Source organism: Macaca fascicularis, chromosome 15 (assembly GCF_037993035.2).
Source record: "Macaca fascicularis isolate 582-1 chromosome 15, T2T-MFA8v1.1".
Lineage (NCBI taxonomy): Eukaryota > Metazoa > Chordata > Mammalia > Primates > Cercopithecidae > Macaca > Macaca fascicularis.
The window spans coordinates 7,047,910-7,066,866 of NC_088389.1; positions in this window are offsets into that span (position 1 = coordinate 7,047,910).

Consider the following 18,957-nt stretch of genomic DNA (forward strand, 5'->3'; position numbering starts at 1 on the left):
TGAGACATGCCCCTGCTCTGTTGCTCAGGCTAGAATGCAGGCGTGCCATGACAGCTCACTGTAACCCTAAATTCCTGGGCTCAAGTGATCCTCCCGCCTCAGCCTCCTGAGTAGCTGGGACTACAGGTGTGCTATCCTGCCTAGCTAATTTTTAAATTTTTTGTAAGGACAGAGTCTTGCCGTGTTGTCCAGAGTGGTTTCAAACTCCTGGCCTGAAGCAGTCCTCTCGCTCAGCCTCTCAAAGCACTGGATTACAGGCATGTGCCGCCACACCCGGTCCAGTGATTTTTCATTGTTAAGATCAAGGATGGGTTCCCTGGCTTGGCATTCAAGGCTCATGATCAGGGCGTGATATGCAAGTTTGGGTTTCAGTGGTTCCATTCCCGCCATGAGCCTTGCACTCCAGCTTGTTGCCTAAGCCCTGTTCTGAAGCCCAGCCTGAGAGCTGCACTTAGAATTTATACCTTCTCATCTCTTCATCGTCTTCGCCTATGTTCTTATCTCCATCTGGGCCATGGTCTTCGCCTATGTTCTTATCTCCATCTGGGATATCGTCTTTGCCTATGTTCTTATCTCCATCTGGGACATCATGTCCACACTTCTGTCTCTTTAAATCTTCTCCATCCTTCAAGACTTGAAATACTCACTTCCTTTACATGATCCCCGCTCTGACATCCAAGCTAGAATTAATCTTTCTTCCTTTGAACTCTGATACTGCCTGTTTTTCATCCTTTAATTATACAGCAGTTCTGTGTGTTAGATATTATTTTCCCAGTTTTTCATAGTTACTTTGAAAATATTTGCTGTAGTCATATATTTTGAATATGTAATATGAGCGACATTCAAAACGTACTGGAGAGTGAAAGACAGTCCTACTCCCATCACTGCCCTGTGACCACTGTTGCCAGTTTTTGTTTGTTTGTTTGTTTTTCCAAGGCAGAGTCTTGCTCTGTCACCAGGCTGGCGTGATCTCGGCTCACTGCAACCTCCGCCTCCCGGGTTCAAGCGATACTCCTGCCTCAACCTCCTGAGTAGCTGGGACTACAGATGTGCTCCACCACGCCCAGATAATTTTTGTATTTTCTGTATAGACTAGGTTTCACCATGTTGGCCAGGATGGTTTGGATATCTTGGCCTCGTGATCCACCTGCCTCAGCCTCTCAAAGTGCTGGGATTACACGCATGAGCCACTGTGCCCAGCCTATGTGTCTTGTTTTTAAAAACACAGATGTTGGTATAAGATAAACACGGTTCTCCACCAGTTCCCCACTGGTAAGTATTTAGGTTGTTCCCAACCGTTTGGATTAATCAATGCTGAGTTGTACATAATTCTTGCATATTTGCGTGAATATGTTCATAGGATGCATTGCTGGAAATGGAATTGTGGGATCCAGGGTTCTGTGCATTTTAAATATTAATGAGTGTTGCCGGATTCCCTTCCGTTAGGGCCATACCATTATCTCACCGTCAATGTGTAAGGGCGCCTATTTCTATTTCCTTGCCAACAGTTTCTTCTCAGCTGTTTTCTTTTCTTTTTTTTTTTTTTTTTGAGACGGAGTCTCGCTCTGTCACCCAGGCTGGAGTGCAGTGGCCGGATCTCAGCTCACTGCAAGCTCCGCCTCCCGGGTTCACGCCATTCTCCTGCCTCAGCCTCCCGAGTAGCTGGGACTACAGGCGCCTGCCACCTCGCCCGGCTAAGTTTTTGTATTTTTAGTAGAGACGGGGTTTCACTGTGTTACCCAGGATGGTCTCGATCTCCTGACCTCGTGATCCGCCCGTCTCGGCCTCCCAAAGTGCTGGGATTACAGGCTTGAGCCACCGCGCCCGGCCTCAGCTGTTTTCTTTGACATCACATACACAGAAAAATAGCCCGCTTGTTCCAAAAACATGGACATTTTACATTTCTACTTAAAGTGTGCGCACACTGACTGAAGCTCTGTGTTGCAGTGATGTGTGCTGCTAGGATTGTGGCTCTGTTTTGAATTTGCTAGCCAGGCTATGGCTTTCCAGTCAGGTATTTCTTGTTTTGCTCATGCTGTTGCTGTCCTTGGGCTGTGTGAATTTCCCTCACTGCCCAGCCAGATTTCCTTTCCGGTGGACGGGCTTAGTGTCTCATCTGGCAGCCCTGTTTCCTAGTGACCTGGGCCAAGTGTCTCATCCAGCAGCCCTGTTTCCTGGTGATCTGGGCGGAGTGTCTCATCCGGCAGCCCTGTTTCCTAATGACCTGGGCCGAGTGTCTCATCCGGCAGCCCTGTTTCCTGGTGATCTGGGCCCCGTGTCTCATCTGGCAGCCCTGTTTCCTAATGACCTGGGCCGAGTGTCTCATCTGGCAGCCCTGTTTCCTGGTGACTTGGGCCGAGTGTCTCATCCGGCAGCCCTGTTTCCTGGTGACCTGGGCCGAGTGTCTCATCCAGCAGCCCTGTTTCCTGGTGATCTGGGCCGCGTGTCTCATCTGGCAGCCCTGTTTCCTGGTGATCTGGGCCGAGTGTCTCATCTGGCAGCCCTGTTTCCTGGTGATCTGGGCCGAGTGTCTCATCTGGCAGCCCTGTTTCCTGGTGATCTGGGCTGAGTGCCTCCATGAGAACTTGCACCCATCTTCTCCAGTAGGGCATCTTTTCACAGCAAGCAAAACATTTTCATCACTTTTCTAGTGGGAGAGGCACTAGCTCTTTCTGGGCATCAGGAGACTTGAGTTTGTTCTGGCTCAAGCAACAGCTGGTGAGTTACCAAAGACAAGTCGCATCTGGTCCCTGGTCCTTTACTTTATAAGCAGAATCACAGTCCGAGTGGACATCACTGCCCTGGTCTCTATGCGGTGCTGAGTGTTGTGGGGATGATGGCTGAGTGTCAGGGTGCATTTCCACCACTAGGGGATTACAGGCCAGCAAAGACAGGAGGAAAGCTAACAGCCCCGGGCAGGTACACAGAACCAGAGGAGTTTGGAAGGGTGGTTCCAAGCTCCTTGGTGTGATTGATGTGATCACAATAAACATTTTATCTCTGAGTCTTGGGCCATTGGATCAAGAGAAGAGAGAGCTGCTGTTGAGTTGTAGTGAGAGGTGCGTGGTTCGTGTGCCTGCTGAGCCTGGCTTGGACTCAATTCCAGTGAGTCCCATTCCATTTTACCTTCTGTTTCCACCTTTTTCATGCTCCTGCTTGTTTCTCCAGAAAAAAATCCAATAAATTCCTTTCAAAAACTTTACAAAAGCCATAGATGCTTATTGAAAATAGTTCAAATGATATGGAAGACAGAAAGATAGTGAGTGTTTTTCTGTTGTGTGTTTGGATGAATGTGTCTTTGGGGTAGTCACTATTAACACTGGGTGTGTTTCCTTCCAGATCTTTTCCAGTGTACCTACAAATATGTATGTACACTTTGTAAAAAACAAAATAGTACCTGATAAACACTGAGTCCCCCTACTCCCACTGCGCGGTCTACATGGACATCCTTTCATGGTGATACGATGAGACCTGATCGACTCCTTTTGTTCGCTGGAGTGCTAGGTACTAATAGCTACAGATAACTCACCTTCAGTGGACGTTTGCCATGTGACAGCGTCTGTGCTCCAGGCAGACTACATGAAGTGGATCTTAAGGCTTTTTACAACAATGCTATGGGTGAACACAGTAATTGTTAACATTTTGCAAATGATAGGATTGCAGTAGAGAGAAGCAAAGCTGCTTGCTCAAACTCATGGCACGATTCCCAACAGAGAGAGAGAACACTTTTAAAACAATTGTTGTTATAGTCAGGTGATTTATGATCATTTGAAGAAATAGTGCATTCAGTGAATACATTTCAGGGTCTGGTACAGTCTGGGAGCTGTTCCTGAAAATGCACTGGGCTAGAGGTAAGGGAGCGGTCCATTGGCCCTGGGCCCCTAGTGCAAGGAGGGAGGTCCTGGGGAGAGGGGGCATGGAGAGGAGGTCTCTGAACAAACCTTGCAACGTCCATTTCTGCTGAGTCTGGTTCGAGGTGTGGCTCTTGACATGTACACTTTTCAGAGATACTTGGTTTCGATTTTTATCATGGCTCACCTGAGCAGCAATGGTATCGAATTGCCTGGAGATGTGGTCTGGAAGGCCAGTGCTATGGCCATCCTTCCCGCTCCTGCAGGAGGGGAGTCATCCTGGGACTAGAGGGCTTCGCCTGTAATCAACTATCTCATAATAAGTGGATTTGATGCTGGTTTCGCTAGGTCAGGAAATTTCCCATTTGGAAGGAAAACTGATACTTGTTTTTGGGTTTTGCTGAGAAGCCACAGGGTTTAGAGCAGGGACTGGAAGTTTGTTGAGACACACGTGAGTGCACTCAAACATCTTCCATGAAACATGGAAATAAAGGCAGTGTTCCAAAGAGGTCCCTGGCTTCGGGATATAAATATTTCTGTAACAGAATGGTATTGGATGTCTGCTGTATTTTTTTCTCTGCTATTTTGGCAAGTTTTATTTGGGTGTGTGTCTCCTGTACAGAAGGTATGACATCAGTTTTTGCCACCAAGTATTTACAGCCGTTGGTTATCTCCTATGTGGGTCACTTTTGTGCCGTGGTTTCTTTGAGGAAATTGTAGGTCTCCTACCCAAAGCACATTGCCCATTTCAAGGTGGTTTGTGAACATCTGTGGTTTCTGAACATCTGTGGCAGTGCCTTCCATGTGGGTGAAGCCCGCCGAGATAGTACCCCCCCCCCAAGAGGTGGGGACTGGTGATTGCCTGAGTGAGGAGGCCGGGGATGAGCCCTGGACTAGAACTTGTGACCGGCTGCTTTTCCTTCCCCTCGTCTCCCTCCTATTTTTCTACCACCCCCACTTTTTAAAAATTTCTTATAAAAAATTAAGCAAGTATTTTGGTTTCCTTTATTCGCTATTCCTTGCTAATCGTATGCAGAATGAGCCTGGGACAGTGGAAAGGAAAGTTGTACTTAGCTTCAGATGATCCTACCAGCCCCGCATTGAGGGGCTTCCGCCAGGTGGCATTGTCAAGTGGCGTTGTGGAGGTTCTCCTTTCAGTCCTCAGCGTTAACCAGCAGAGGCAGGTGGCACTTATTCCTGGTTAATATTGAGGAAGTTGAGCTCAAAGTGGCTAAGGGAACTTCCCAAAGACAAATAGGAAGTAGCAGAGTAGAACAAAACACAGATTGTCTCTGAATCAGGCAGGTCATCGGATTCCAAAATGGGCTCTTAATTTTTGGAGGTCAAAAAGCTGAACAGACAAAGCTATTTCTTTCTTCTTCTTCTTCTTCTTCTTTTTTTTTTTTTTTTTTTTTTTTTTTGAGCTAGGATTTCGCTATGCTGCCTAGGCTGGTCTAGGCTCAAGCTGTCCTCCTGCCTTAGCGTTCTGAGTACTGGGCTTACAGGTTTGTGTCATCACACCCAACAGAACAGACATTTCTTTAAAGAAGACATACAAATGGCCAAAAAATATGTGAGAAAAATGCTTAGTATCACTTATACAGAGAAATGCAAATCAAAACCACAGTGAGGTATCATCTCACCTGTCAGGATGAGTATTACCAAAAAGACAAAAAACAACAAGTGCTGGCGAGGATATGGAGACAAGGGAGCTCTTACACACTCTAGGGGGGTGTAAACTAGAGCAGCTGGCTGGGCGTGGGGCGCACGCTGACATCCCAGCACTTTGGGAGGCGGAGGCGGGCAGATCACCTGAGGTCAGGAGTTTGAAACCAGCCTGGCCAACATGGTGAAACCCCGTCTCTACTAAAAACACAAAAATTAGCTGGGAGCGGTGGATCACACCTGTAATCCCAGCACTGTTGGGCGGCTGAGGTGGGTGGGTCACTTGAGGCCAGGAGTTCAAGACCAGCCTGGCCAACGTGGTGAAACCCCATCTCTACTAAAAAATACAAAAATATGCCAGGTGCAGTGGCGGGTGCCCGTAATCCCAGCTACTCAGGAGGCTGAGGCATGAGAACCACTGGAACCCGGGAGGCAGATGCTACAGTGAGCAAGCCGAGATTACACCACTATACTCCAGCCTGGGCAACAGTGAGACTCTGTCTCGAAGAGAAAAAAGAGTAAGAGTAAGAGTAAGCTAAGGCACCCACTATGGCAAACAGTATGGAGGTTCCTCAGAAAACTGCAAATGAAATTACAGTGTGATCCAGCGGTCCCACTACAGTGTAGATACCCAAAGAAAAGGAAATCAGTGTCGGAGGGGCATCCACACCTCTGTTTCCTACAGCACTGTTCACCATAGCCAAGATATGGAATCAGCCTCGGTGTCCAACAGCAGATGATGGATAGAGAAAATGTGGTCTTCATACACAGTAGCATACTATTCAGCCATAACACAGGATGAAGTCCTTTTATTCTCAGCAATGTGGATGGAACTGGAAGATATTATGAAATAAGCCAGAGACAGATAGTTACACAGCACATGTTCTCTTATGTGGAAGGCAAAAAAGAGTGGATCTCATGGAAGTTGAAAGTAGACAGAGGGTCCTAGAGGGTGAGAAGGGTGGGGGAAGAGGGAGATAGGGAGAAATTTGTTAAAGGATACAAAATTATAGCTGGATAGGAATAAGTTCTAGTGTTCTATAACATAGAATGACTATAGTTAACAAGAACATATAGTTTCAGACTGGGAGCGGTGGCTCATGCCTGTAATCCTAGCACTTTGGGAGGCTGAGGTGGGTGGATCACCTGAGGTCAGGAGTTTGAGACTAGCCTGGCCAACGTGGTGAAACCCCGTCTCTACTAAAAATACAAAAATTAGCTGGGCATAGTGGTGAGTGCCTGTGTAATCCCAGCTACCAGGGAGGCCGAGGCAGGAGAATAGCTTGAACCTGGGAAGCAGATGATGCAGTGAGCTGAGATCACACCACTGCCCTGTAGCCTGGGCAACAGAGGAAGACTTTGTCTCAAAAAACAAAACAAAAAAACATATATATATATAGTTCCAGATAACTGGAGGAAGGGTATTGAACGTTACCAACACAAAGAAATGATAAATGTTTGAGATGGTGGATATGCTAATTATGCTGATCACCTACAATACATGTATTATAACATCACCATGTGTACTACATACATATGTACAGTACACAATTATGTGTCAATTAAAAAAGAAAAAACTGAACTTAGATTGGAATGGCTATGAAGTAGCTAGCTTTTTCATATTTTTTATATAGACCCTAGGCATTTATTTTAAGTAAACTACCCTTGGCTTCAGGAAATGTTTAGTATTTGAATTTTAGCCTTGCATTTTATAATAAAGAGAAGTAAAACTGTAGGCTTGCCCTAGATACAGTCACAGGGATTTGCCGTGATGACCTTTTTATGTAATAAGGGGGAAATATACCTTAATTAATAGGCATACATGCTCAGTTTTCTCCCTCGTACACATTTTTAGTTGTTGTCCCGGCATTGTGATACTTATGTAAACTGTATGAGATATCTTAGGTAGGAATCAGAATTTTAAGGTAAGAATACTTAAAGTTACGTATTTTTCAAACTTCCAAACTGGATATTTTACATGTCCATTATATAACTGTAATTAAATTATCAAAAAGACAATACCTGTCTTTAATATGGGTGATGCTCTAGCTTTTCTTTTCTTTTCTTTTCTTTTTTTTTTTTTTGAGACAGGGTCTCACTTTCTCCCAGGCTGGAGTGTAGTGGTGCGATCATGGCTCACTGCAGCCTCAGCCTCATAGGCTCGAGAGATCCTCCCACTTCAGCCTCCCAAGTAGCTGAGACCACAGGTATACAATACCATGCCCAGCTAATGTTTAAAATTTTTTGCAGAGACAGGGCCTCCCTCTGTTGCTCAGGCTGGTCTGGGATTCCTGGATTCAAATGATTCTCCTGCTTCATCCTCCCAAAATGCTGTGATTACAGGCATGTGCCACTGCCTGGCCCCATATAAGTGGGATGATGACTTGAGCCTAGGAGTTCCACACCAGCCTGGGTAACATGACACAAGACCCTGTCTCTACAAAAACTAAAAAAATTAACTGGTCATGGTGGCACCTGCCTGTGGTCCCAGCTACTCCAGGAGGCTGAGGCGGGAGGATAATTTGAGCCCAGGAGTCAAGGCTGCAGTGAGCTCTGATCTTGTCATTGCATTCCAGCCTGGGTGACAGAGTGAGACCTTGTCTCTTAAAAAAACTTACTGGCTACCTGATTATTCATAGGAAAAAAACCTGAACTCTGCTCTAAACCTCATACCTAGTACAAAAATTAACTCAAAATGGATCATGGACTAAAATGTAAAATGCAAAATAAAGATGAAAAGAGGAGCTAGAGACTGGGAGAAACTATTTGCAAACCACATGTCTGATAAAGGCCTCATATCTATAATATATAAAGAACTATCAAAATTCAGCAGTGAAACCGAATCATCTAGTTTGAAAATGAATAAAAGACCTGAAGAGACATTTCAGATAACATATAAGCACATGAAAAGCTGTTCAACATCATGAGCAATCAGAAAAATGCACACTAAAGCCACGTCACTATACACCTATCAGAATGCCTAAAATAAAAAGTAGTAACAAGACCAATGCTGGTGAGGACGCAGGGAAATGGAATCACTCACACTTGGCTGGTGGGAATGGAAGACGGTACAGTCATTCTGGAAAACAGCTTGACAGTTTCTTAAAAAACTCAATGTGCAATTGCCATAGGATGCAGCACTCACATTCATGGGCAGTTATCCCAGAGAAATGAAGACTTATGTTCACACAAAAGCCTATATGTATCTGTTCATAGCAGCATTATTTATAAAGGCTAGAAACTGGAAACAACCTGGAGACTGCTCAGCAGGTGAATGGTTAAACAAACTGGTGTACCCAGGCCCCAGATACCACTCTGCAGTAGTTAATGACATCCTTGTTCATCAGTCTTTCAAACTAGAAACCACCATTATGTTTACTCCCCTTGTTTCCATCCTGGGTCTGAGTGGACTTCATTTTGCATTTCTTTCCAGTGCATTTTCCCTCTGTCCATTATGGTTGCACCTCATGCCTCATTTGAACCATTGTAAGAGCCACCGAATTGTTTCTCTGCCTCATCATGGAATCCTTTCTACACTTCATGCCCCGCATTGCCATTCGAGCAATCTTTCCAAAACATGAACAAACTAACTTAAAGAAATATCCCAGGTAGCCTTCCAAATAAGTATAAGCTTTCTGTTAGAAGTTTGACTTCTTGTCTATAGGGAACCCCAGGACTGTAGAGAGACGGATTTGCTGTCTGCATTTTCAGATCAGGCAGAAATCCCTGGAGGGGCCCATGTGGAATAGTGGCACAAATACCGGTTCTAGAATCAGAAGCCCTCATATCCTGGTTCTAACACTAGCTGGATGTTCTTGGGAAAGTTTTGATTTCATAACCTCAGAAACTCCATTTCTTAAGAAATGGAGATGGGAAAACATACTCAAGGGATCACACAAGGCTACTGGGAGGAGCAGATGAGGGGCATGGTGAACATGCTGTGTAATCCGTGAAGTACGTCGTATGTGTGATATGTGTGAGAAGTGGAACTGTGTGGATAACGGTTCTGGAATCAATGTATGAAAATGATGGAAAGCACATTCGTAGTTCTGCCTGATGATACCACTGGGCACCTGTGTTGTACGTGACTGCAACATGGGTGAGGCCCGGGTCAGTACAGCTCACAGTTTGGTTTTCATGCAGTTAGAAAGGCCCGAGAGGACCCTTCCCCCCTCCAGCTGTAGGAAGGAGGAGGCTGTCTCCTGCCTCTATTTGGTGGGATTGTCTGTGACTCCTTAGGGACAGGAATGCAGGGAGTGGGGGAAGAAAGCCGGCCTGACTGCTCACTAGTCAGCCTTCCCCCAGGAAGGAGTGGAGGGGTCATTTCGTGGTAACTTGCCAAGTCTTTCTTAACCCATCTGCTCTTTGACATGACCAACATGACAAGTAAAAGACCCGTTAGAGACAGATGGGCTGTGTGTCCCGTGCCTTTATGGCTTTGTGGCCTCAGAGCTGCCAGAACTCGATAGCTTTCTGGGGAACGGTGGGTCAACCAAGGGGCTGAAAATAGTGAGAGGAAGAAAATTCCCCCTCGCTGCTCTGGTCTGGGAGTGATTACTGAGGAGAGCGGCATGGAGGGCCCAGCCGTGGGGTCCCTCTCAAGCACACCCTCACCTCAGTGGGAATGCGGGTCTCAACCTCCCTAGGCCTCCGTGATTTTCGTCTGTCACATACTCACCTCCAGCAGGGACGTCTATGGTAATGAGATGAGGGAGCATCCTAGCACATGTGGCACTTAGTAGGCTTGCGGTGAGTGGACGCTGGCGTCAGTGGGACAGGAGACTGGGAGCTGCATGTGGACGCACTCACGTGCTGGTGGTATGGGTGGACAGAGGAGAGAGGGACGCTCTGCAGTTCTCCTTTTGGTCTGTCACCCCTCCTTTTGTGAACAGAATCCGTGAGTGTATTCTGTTGCCCCAGTCAACTTAGTAGGCTGATTGCTCAATTTTCTGCTTCCACTTTTGATTTCTTATGAATGGGAAAAGGAATACTTCAGTTACTTTTCTGGTTGATGGCATAGATTCCTTGATATCACCTTAATGCTTTTTGATTTCTATGTATTTTGGATGCTGGAGCTTGCCTGACATCTGTGTTTTTATGCCTCACACTCTCGCGTAACTGTTGGCCACACCAGGACCAGAGAGAAGTGACCAGACCGATTGATAGCAGGGCTAGGACTGGAATTCCCCAGCCTTTTGATGCCCAGCAGGCTCTGTTTTCTGTATTGCACTGCTCTTCCCTATTTCGACCCCTGTTAGGACAGTGGATGTGAAATGTAGCTGGACGCTTTTGGGGGTGTGCTAGGAGTGTGGCAGATGCCTCAAACTGGCATTTTCCCCTGATTCTGAATTCTCATGGCTCAGAGTCAGTCTCTAGGCTACTGACCGGGAAGATACAGGAAGCTGTTCTGTATGACAAACTATGCCAGGGCATTTTTTTCACCCGGCAATTTATTTGGTTTGGACTGGAATAAATCTCTGATATTTGTTTCTTTGCCAATATTATTAGGGAGTGGAGCCTGACTTGTTAACTTAGCCCGATTCATAGTGCTTAGAATCTCAGTGAGTGTGTGTTGAACTGAATGGAAGTGTGAGAGCATCTTGGACAGTGGTTTGCAAACCTAGCTGCATCTGGGGGGCTGTGAAAAACACATGCGTGCTTACTCCAGACCAGTTGAAATAGAATCTGCAGGAATGGAGCCAGGGCAGCTCTAGTGCTGTTAAAAACCCCCAGGTGGTTCTGATATACCGTAAAGGTTGAGATCCACTGATCCACAGTGAATTGGAGTCCTGGATCATAGACATGCCTTATGCTTTCACCAACTTAGAATGGTTCTTGTGCTTTAGAACTGTTAAAAAGTGTTATGCAAACAAGTGTGGAAATAGCCTAAATGCCACATCCTGTTACTACTTGCATCAAGTATATTTAGCAGTTATTCACTCTTTTCTGATCTCTACCCATTCCACCTTTTCTTCATGGAACAATAATTTGACAGTTGGTTGTGCAGAACCATTGTAAGTCCAGTTTGATTGGCAGGAAACGATTTTGGGTATGAAGTACTCTTTAGGCATTTATTGAACTCTTGTTTGTACCACCGCTGTGCTGGACAGTTTATAAATATTACTTCTTTATTTATTTGTTTATTTTTTTTTGAGATGGAGTCTCACGCTGTTGCCCAGGCTGGAGTGCAGTGGCACGATCTCGGCTCACTGCAAGCTCCGCCTCCTGGGTTCACGCCATTCTCCTGCCTCAGCCTCCTGAGTAGCTAGGACTACAGGCGCCCGCCACCGCGCCCGGCTAATTTTTTTGTATTTTTAGTAGCGACGGGGTTTCACTGTGGTCTCGATCTCCTGACCTTGTGATCCGCCCGCCTCGGCCTCCCAAAGTGCTGGGATTACAGGCTTGAGCCACCGCGCCCGGCCAGTATTACTTCTTTAAACAAGGTCTATGGAGTCAGGCTGCCTGGGTTTTGCTAACTAGCTGTGTCATTTGGGACAAGTTTTTAAGCATATATAAACCTGACTTTCATCTATGAAATGGGATGACAAGGGGTCATTATCATCTCACAGGATCGTGCAAATGTGTGTGTAAAGTGCCTAGTTTGGTGCCTAACACATAGTAACTACTCAGTAAAGTTATTATTACACCATCATCATCATATTTAAATGTAAATATTAAGAGCTAATAAATTTGTAAAAGGTACTATACCTTTACCCCTTGAATCAAAGACTACTTTAGTTTTAAGCGGTTGGGTGAATTTATCACTTAAATATTGGCCTCTTGAATACCTTGAATTTCAATTGAACGTAGCCAGAGGATTTCATAATTGGACCATTGCCTCTGGAACTTGGAGCTTTGTTTGTTCATTTGGTTTCACTTCCTACACTGAGCATGCGACTGTACACACCTTTATGGTGACTTCTGGTACTGGGGAATCAAAGCTGCATTCGCTTCTTTGGAGGAGATGATCTTATGCTATATGAAGCACTCAGACTTCGTTAACTGTGTACCATCCAGATAAGACCAGGTGCTTCCCATGGCAGCCTGTCCTTTTCTTAGCTCTCTCATCAATCTAGCCTGTTCCTTCTATTCCTCTTTATACTAGAACTTATCTTTGAACAAGGAATGTAGTTTTGTCACTGCTAGGTCCCCAGCAATTAGTAATGCCTAGCACATACTAGGTGCTTCCTGAATGTCAATAGGTGATAATCTAGCAGAACATAAGATAAATGCGCAGGTTGAGATTTAAGCTGTGTGGTATGAACACTGCATTGGCAAACTTATTAAATCAATTTTGTTAATACAAGTTTAACATATCTTAGTAACTGACTTAGTTCAGGAATCATTTACTGAGTGTCTTCTAGGCCAGACATTGGAGACAGAAAGGTAATAATATATGATCCCTAACTCATGCACAGGTAGTGCGATGGACAGACTAGTGCCAATGGCTGCCATGGAATATGGTGAGTATTAAGATGAAGGGGCACCCTGTGTGCCCTTGGAGCACAGAACAGGGCTTGTATTCTGGGAACATGGGCTTCATGTGAAAACACAATTTAAATTTTCTTTCTTTCTTTTTTTTTTTTTTTTTTTTTTTGAGACAGAGTCTTGCTCTGTGGTCCAGGCTGGAGTACAGTGGTGTGATCTCGGCTCACTGCAACGTGCTCCCGCCAGGTTCAAGCGATTCTCGTGCCTCAGCCTCCTAAGTAGCTGGGATAACAGGTGTGCACCACCACGCCTGGCTAATTTTTGCAATTATAGTAGAAATGGAGTTTCACCATGCTGGCCGAGCTGGTCTTGGACTCCTGACATCAGGTGATCCTCCCACCTCGGCCTTCCAAAGTTCTGGTATTATAGGCATGTATGTATTCATCCTTTTAAATATCTGCGGGTAGCAGTTAACTTTAAATGGGTACTAATTAAACTATTGAATGACTTTAGTATGGATTGAATGACTTTGTTCGGCCTCGTTTTTATTTTCCTTCATTAGAGAGAAAAAAAAAATGCAGGTTGAATATCCCTCATCCAAACTGCTTGGAACCAGAAGTGTCTCAGATTTTTTTACATTTTTGGATTTTTGAATATTTGTATTATACTTGCAGGTTTAGCCTCCTGAATTCAAAAATCCAGAGTCTGAGCTGTTCCAATGAACATTTCGTTGAGCGTCACGTCGGCACTCAAAAGTTGTGGATTTCAGAGTTTCTGGTTAGGGAGACTCATCCTGTATGGGTGCTGGATTGTCGCAGGAGTTCCGGACCAGATGTTGGGTGACTAGGCTTCGGTTTTCGCTTTGTTACTAAACAGGCTGTTTTCTTCCATATGCTCAGCTTTAGATCCCCCGGTTGTCAAAGAAGGGAATGGGCCATCTGATGTTTAAGGCCTCTGTTAGTTCTGACTTGGAGACACCTGGCTTCAGCTCATTTTCCTTAGGAGTGGACAAAGAATATGGGAATTTTGAAATTGTTAGTCAACATCTACAGGGTCGTTGGAGCCTGGTTTTGGGTAAAGGTCATCTTTAGTGAGCCCAGGGAGAAACAGTGGTTTAGCTGTCAGCTGAGAGGGGTAAGCGGTCCTATTAATTTTCCTCTGTGTTCGTGAAAGCATTGTTAAGGGTGACAGCGTTAGTGGAGCAGGCTGGAAAGAGGAGGGGAACTCACTGTTACAGGTTATATTGAATGTCTTTAGTCACTAAATGCTTTTTATGATATGTTTTTCAGGATTTCAGTGTTGTATGATTTCTCTGTGTTAAGCACAGGAAATTTAACATCAGCAAAAAAGAATGCTCTTTCTTTTTTTTTTTTTTTTTCTTTGAGATGGAGTTTCGCTCTTGTCGCCCAGGCTAGAGTGCAGTGGCGTGATCTCAGCTCACTGCAACCTCGGCCTCCTGAGTTCAAGCGATTTTCCTGCCTCAGCGTCCCGAGTAGCTGGGATTACAGGTGCCCACCAGCATGCCCGGCTAATTTTTGTATTTTTAGTACAGATGGGGCTTTGCCATATTGGCCAGGCTGTTCTTGAACTTCTGACCTCTGGTGATCCTCCTGCCTCGCCTTCCCAAATTGCTGGGATTACAGGCATGAGCCGCCATGCCTGGCCTTGAATGTTCTTTCTGTGGGAATCTACAAAAGCCAGCTTTTGAGTCTAGTGGCAGAAAACCTCTTCTTCATTGTTGAGCTGTGCTGTGAGCTTGGAGGGCTTCAAGTCCAGCTGAAAAAGCTGTAGTATTTTATGTCAGTTGGCTGTCTTGGAGAACTTAATGAGCACTGGGCTGGAGTGATACTGTCAGAGTTCATGAGCGGTTTGAGGCTCTCGAAGCCTCGATACTGGGGTCGCGTAAATACATCGGCTGGACTCACTATTTCTCTCGGGAGTCAGGGGGTGGAAAATGCTGTGGTCTTAACTCTGCTCTTAATTTGACAGTGCTGCTATTAATGGTAAGAGTGATTTCATACGTTTGCATTTTGCTTTGTAATTCACAGAGAATTTTAAAATCCGTTATGTGATTTTATTCCCTCAGCAGTTCTGTGAAAAAGGCAGAGCAGTTTTCATATCTTGTTTTCCCGTGGTTCTCTTGTGGCTCACAGAAGCTAAGAGCCTTCACCAAGGTCATCGGGTGAATGAGTTGCAGAACTGGGAGAAGAGGCTCAGGCTTCTAGTGACCCTGTTTCTTCCTCGAATAGCTCGCTCTCGTGGCGCGATGCTCAGGTAACTGCGCATGCTCGTTTTGGTCTTTTTGGCCCAGCAGCTGAAAATAATGTTCACAAGTTTGTACCTAGAAAAAGTCGCCATTTCTATCATGTCTTTGAATTTTCCTGTTTCTCATACATTTTATAAACAACACAGTAGAAGGAGATTCGGGAACAGCCACTTTAGAACAAGGGGGAAAAAATCAAACCTAGAACATTCCAGTTTCTGTTTTCTTCTCAGTTTAGGGCTGAGGCACTTTAGCTTCCTGTCTAAGGGACTACTCAAATCTGATTAGAAGCCATTGTGGGCTGGTAATTATCCATAATTTTAGGAAGACAGATGCAGCACCAACTCTGTTCTCCAATAGCAGGCTTATTAATTTTAAATTTGCATGGCAGGAGAATCAGATGGCGAGGTGGGATAAGCGTTCTGATGCCTGGTCATTGATAGCTTTTTACTTCCACGTATCACATGCGGATTTGGGACCCCGGAAGCCCGCTGAGAACTGATGATTATCTCTCCGCTAACCAGCTGGGTTCTTTTTAATCCTGAGCTCAGAAAGATTTCTCCTACTGCAGCCAGGGAAGGCAGGTTGTTGACTGGTTAGAAATCATGGCAGGTTATTTTCTCCACCCGCAGTTCGCAGTTGGAAAGCAGAGCTATCAAAAAGTTGTCTTCTCTGTTGTATTTCAAATCTGGGTATTTAAAAAATTATGTAAGCAAATTAAGCATTTATTTAATGGTAGTTGTGGGTGTTCTTGATGCGAATGAGAGGTACATTCCCTTGTAAAATCCCTGGGACTTTATAGGAGGATGTGAGCCATAGAACAGAAGTTGGTTTTCTAGATGATCACGTAGACATGATGCTGAGCAATAGACAAAGATGTTGATTGAAGCGATTTAAAAAAATTTTGTCTGAGTTCAGATTTTACACCAATATTTAGAAAATCTGCAAAAGAACTTTTAGGAATGTTCTCAGGCATCCAGTTCAGCCCCCTGCACACATTGTCATAAAATCCGAGTGTGTGTACAGGGAGACGCATTCCTTTCTGTTCTCATCACAGGTCCTTCCCTGGCTCTGCACCTGCCTGTCATGCGCGTCCGTGTGAAGAGACCACCAAACAGGCTTTGTGTGAGCAATAAAGCTTTTTAATCACCTGGGTGCAGGCGGGCTGAGTCCGAAAAGAGAGTCAGCGAAGGGAGATAAGGGTGGGGGTGTTTTATAGGTTTGGGTAGGTAACGGCAAATTACAGTCAAAGGGGGGTTGTTCTCTGGTGGGCTGGAGTCGGGTTCACAAGGTGCTCAGTGTGGGAGCTTTTTGAGCCGGGAAAAGGAATTTCACCAGATAATATCATCGCTTAAAGCAAGGACCAGCCATTTTCACTTCTTTTGTGGTAGAATGTCATCAGTTAAGGTGGGACAGGGCATTTGCACTTCTTTTGTGATTCTTCAGTTACTTCAGGCCATCTGGGCATATAAGTGCAAGTCACAGGGGATGCGATGGCTTGGCTTGGGCTCAGAAGCATGACATTGCTGTCTTCCCGACCTTCCCTAGCTTTTCCCTCCTGTGCGGTTCTCTCACAAAGTGAATGGCCTCAGCCACAGCTTCTCTGCAGCTGCATCAGACTGTGGCGACAGGAGTGGTGGCTCCTGCAGGGCCTGCTGTCCCCTCGGAGCCCAGTCTTGCTTGCCACTGCAACCTGATCACCATTTTGCACCGAAAGTATGTAATTCTCCAGGAGAGAGCCCACATGCTGGGAATGGAGGTGTCTATCACGGTGCTCTGCACATTTTAATCTTGGGTGGAAAGGATGGAAAAGTATGTGACACCTGTGGTTTGATGTCAGAAGGACGTTGTGTACTTGAGGTGGACTGAGGATGTTCAGGTGCAACAGGCACCCCGGCTTCATTAAATGAGACTTCCCCATCTCCCTGCCAGGCACGCACAGGTGTATGGCCACATCTTATGTGTTATCCTTATCTAGAGTGCGCCTTGTCATCGTGCTTAAAGTTACATGATGATATTCTGCCTCATAGAGTAGGTCCCAAACCGCATTCAACACAGAAATGTACTCTTGCTATTCTACATCGAAAGTGCTTTCATATACCAAGTGGGAGAGCAGTCCTAAAATCTGGACTGGAATCGCAGAAGGAAGGCATTGGAAAGCAACAGATTCCCTAGTCCAAAGCTGGGTTTTGATGAACCTAGAAACAGGACCAAGAGAAGTGAATTTGCCTAAGGCCCTGACAGTGTCTCACGGTAGCATTTGAACCTAGCAGTTTCTTGACCTATTTCTTTAAATGATTAGTCATGCTTCCTCTGATTCCTATATAAACGTATTCCTCATTCGTTCTTTCATTTCAGTGAATTATTGCGGTGTTACCACGTAGCAGTATTTGAGTCAAAATGTGGCAGTGTTTATCCCTTTCCAAGGTTTTTAGTTGTACAGTTTGTCAAAGTTGTGCTAACAGTTTCTTGTTGGTTGCAAGGTGTCCTTTCAGAAGCCACTTGTGTGGTGTATTTATATTGATTGTTGGAGGTAGTTTGGTTAGAACCTACTTTGAGTGGCTGGCGTGGGCCTGGGGGACAATAACAGCTGCCTGCTTCATGGGCAGAGATGAAGTAATTGCTTCCTGGGAAGTACCATCCTCCTGGCCACACTCTCCAGCCCATTTCCTTTGTGGTGGTTTCCTCGCATCTGCATGGTTCTGACTTCATGTGAGTCTCATTTATTTTAGCATATGACTTCAGGCTGTGGGGAAGAATGGCCATTTTAGCACAGAGATGCACACAAAGGAACAACTGGCTAAATGTGAGTGAAGACATTCTTGGGGGGGGGGGTTTCATTTCTTTTATTCTGTAACAGGCAGTCTGGGAAGCATTCTGGACATGTGGCCTGCACTGTCACAGCTCCTCCCTGCAGGATCGCAGATGTTTGGAGATTGTAGTGATAACTGTTATCATTGAGAATGTCATTCTCATAGGCTCTAATAAGTCAGGATTTATTCAGTGTTAATTTGTTAAAGACAACTGTGTTTCTACCAAATCCATGGGAGATGTTTCTCCCGGCAGTGTTGCTGGGGGTATTCCCGTGGCTTAGTCTTAGGGAAGCACACGCCTTTGAATACTGCTGAAGCTGGGAGTACCCAAAGCGCACCGGAGTATTTTTGCCATACGGGGTGTTAGTCACTGATACATGTCTCAGTCAGACCTGATGGATTCTTGACCCCTTCCTTTCTTAATTTTTTAATTTTTATTTTTTATTTTTGTTTTTTAAGAGCACAACCCCTCATGTGGCCACCATGAATCTCTGGTGTTTTCGGTTGGCTGCAGCCTATTTGCTCTCTCTGGTTCAAACATATTCGAAGTCTGATGATGCTTCCCTCTGTTGTTGTTCTGCTGTGTGACCTCCACGCACGCAGGGTTCAAGACTGTCAGAGCTGGGAGCCACCTTCACAACTACCAGGGTTTCCGGAACCTCCTTTATCTAGCCCTGGGGATGGAAGAGATGTCATCAGAGACGGAGGCTTATTAGGTTTACATGCCATTGATAACGAATGAGGAGGTTTTCTTTTATATAAGCGGAGCTTCTTATAATGTGCTTTAGTAGGGTAAAGAAGCTTTTGAGGTTTGCTTTCTCTGGAAAGATAATTTGTGATCCTGCTGTTGCTTTCAACAAAAATATAATTTGCATACCAGTGCATGTTGTACTGCTGAGAACGGGCTGACAAATGGTTCTTAACTCGCCATTCACTC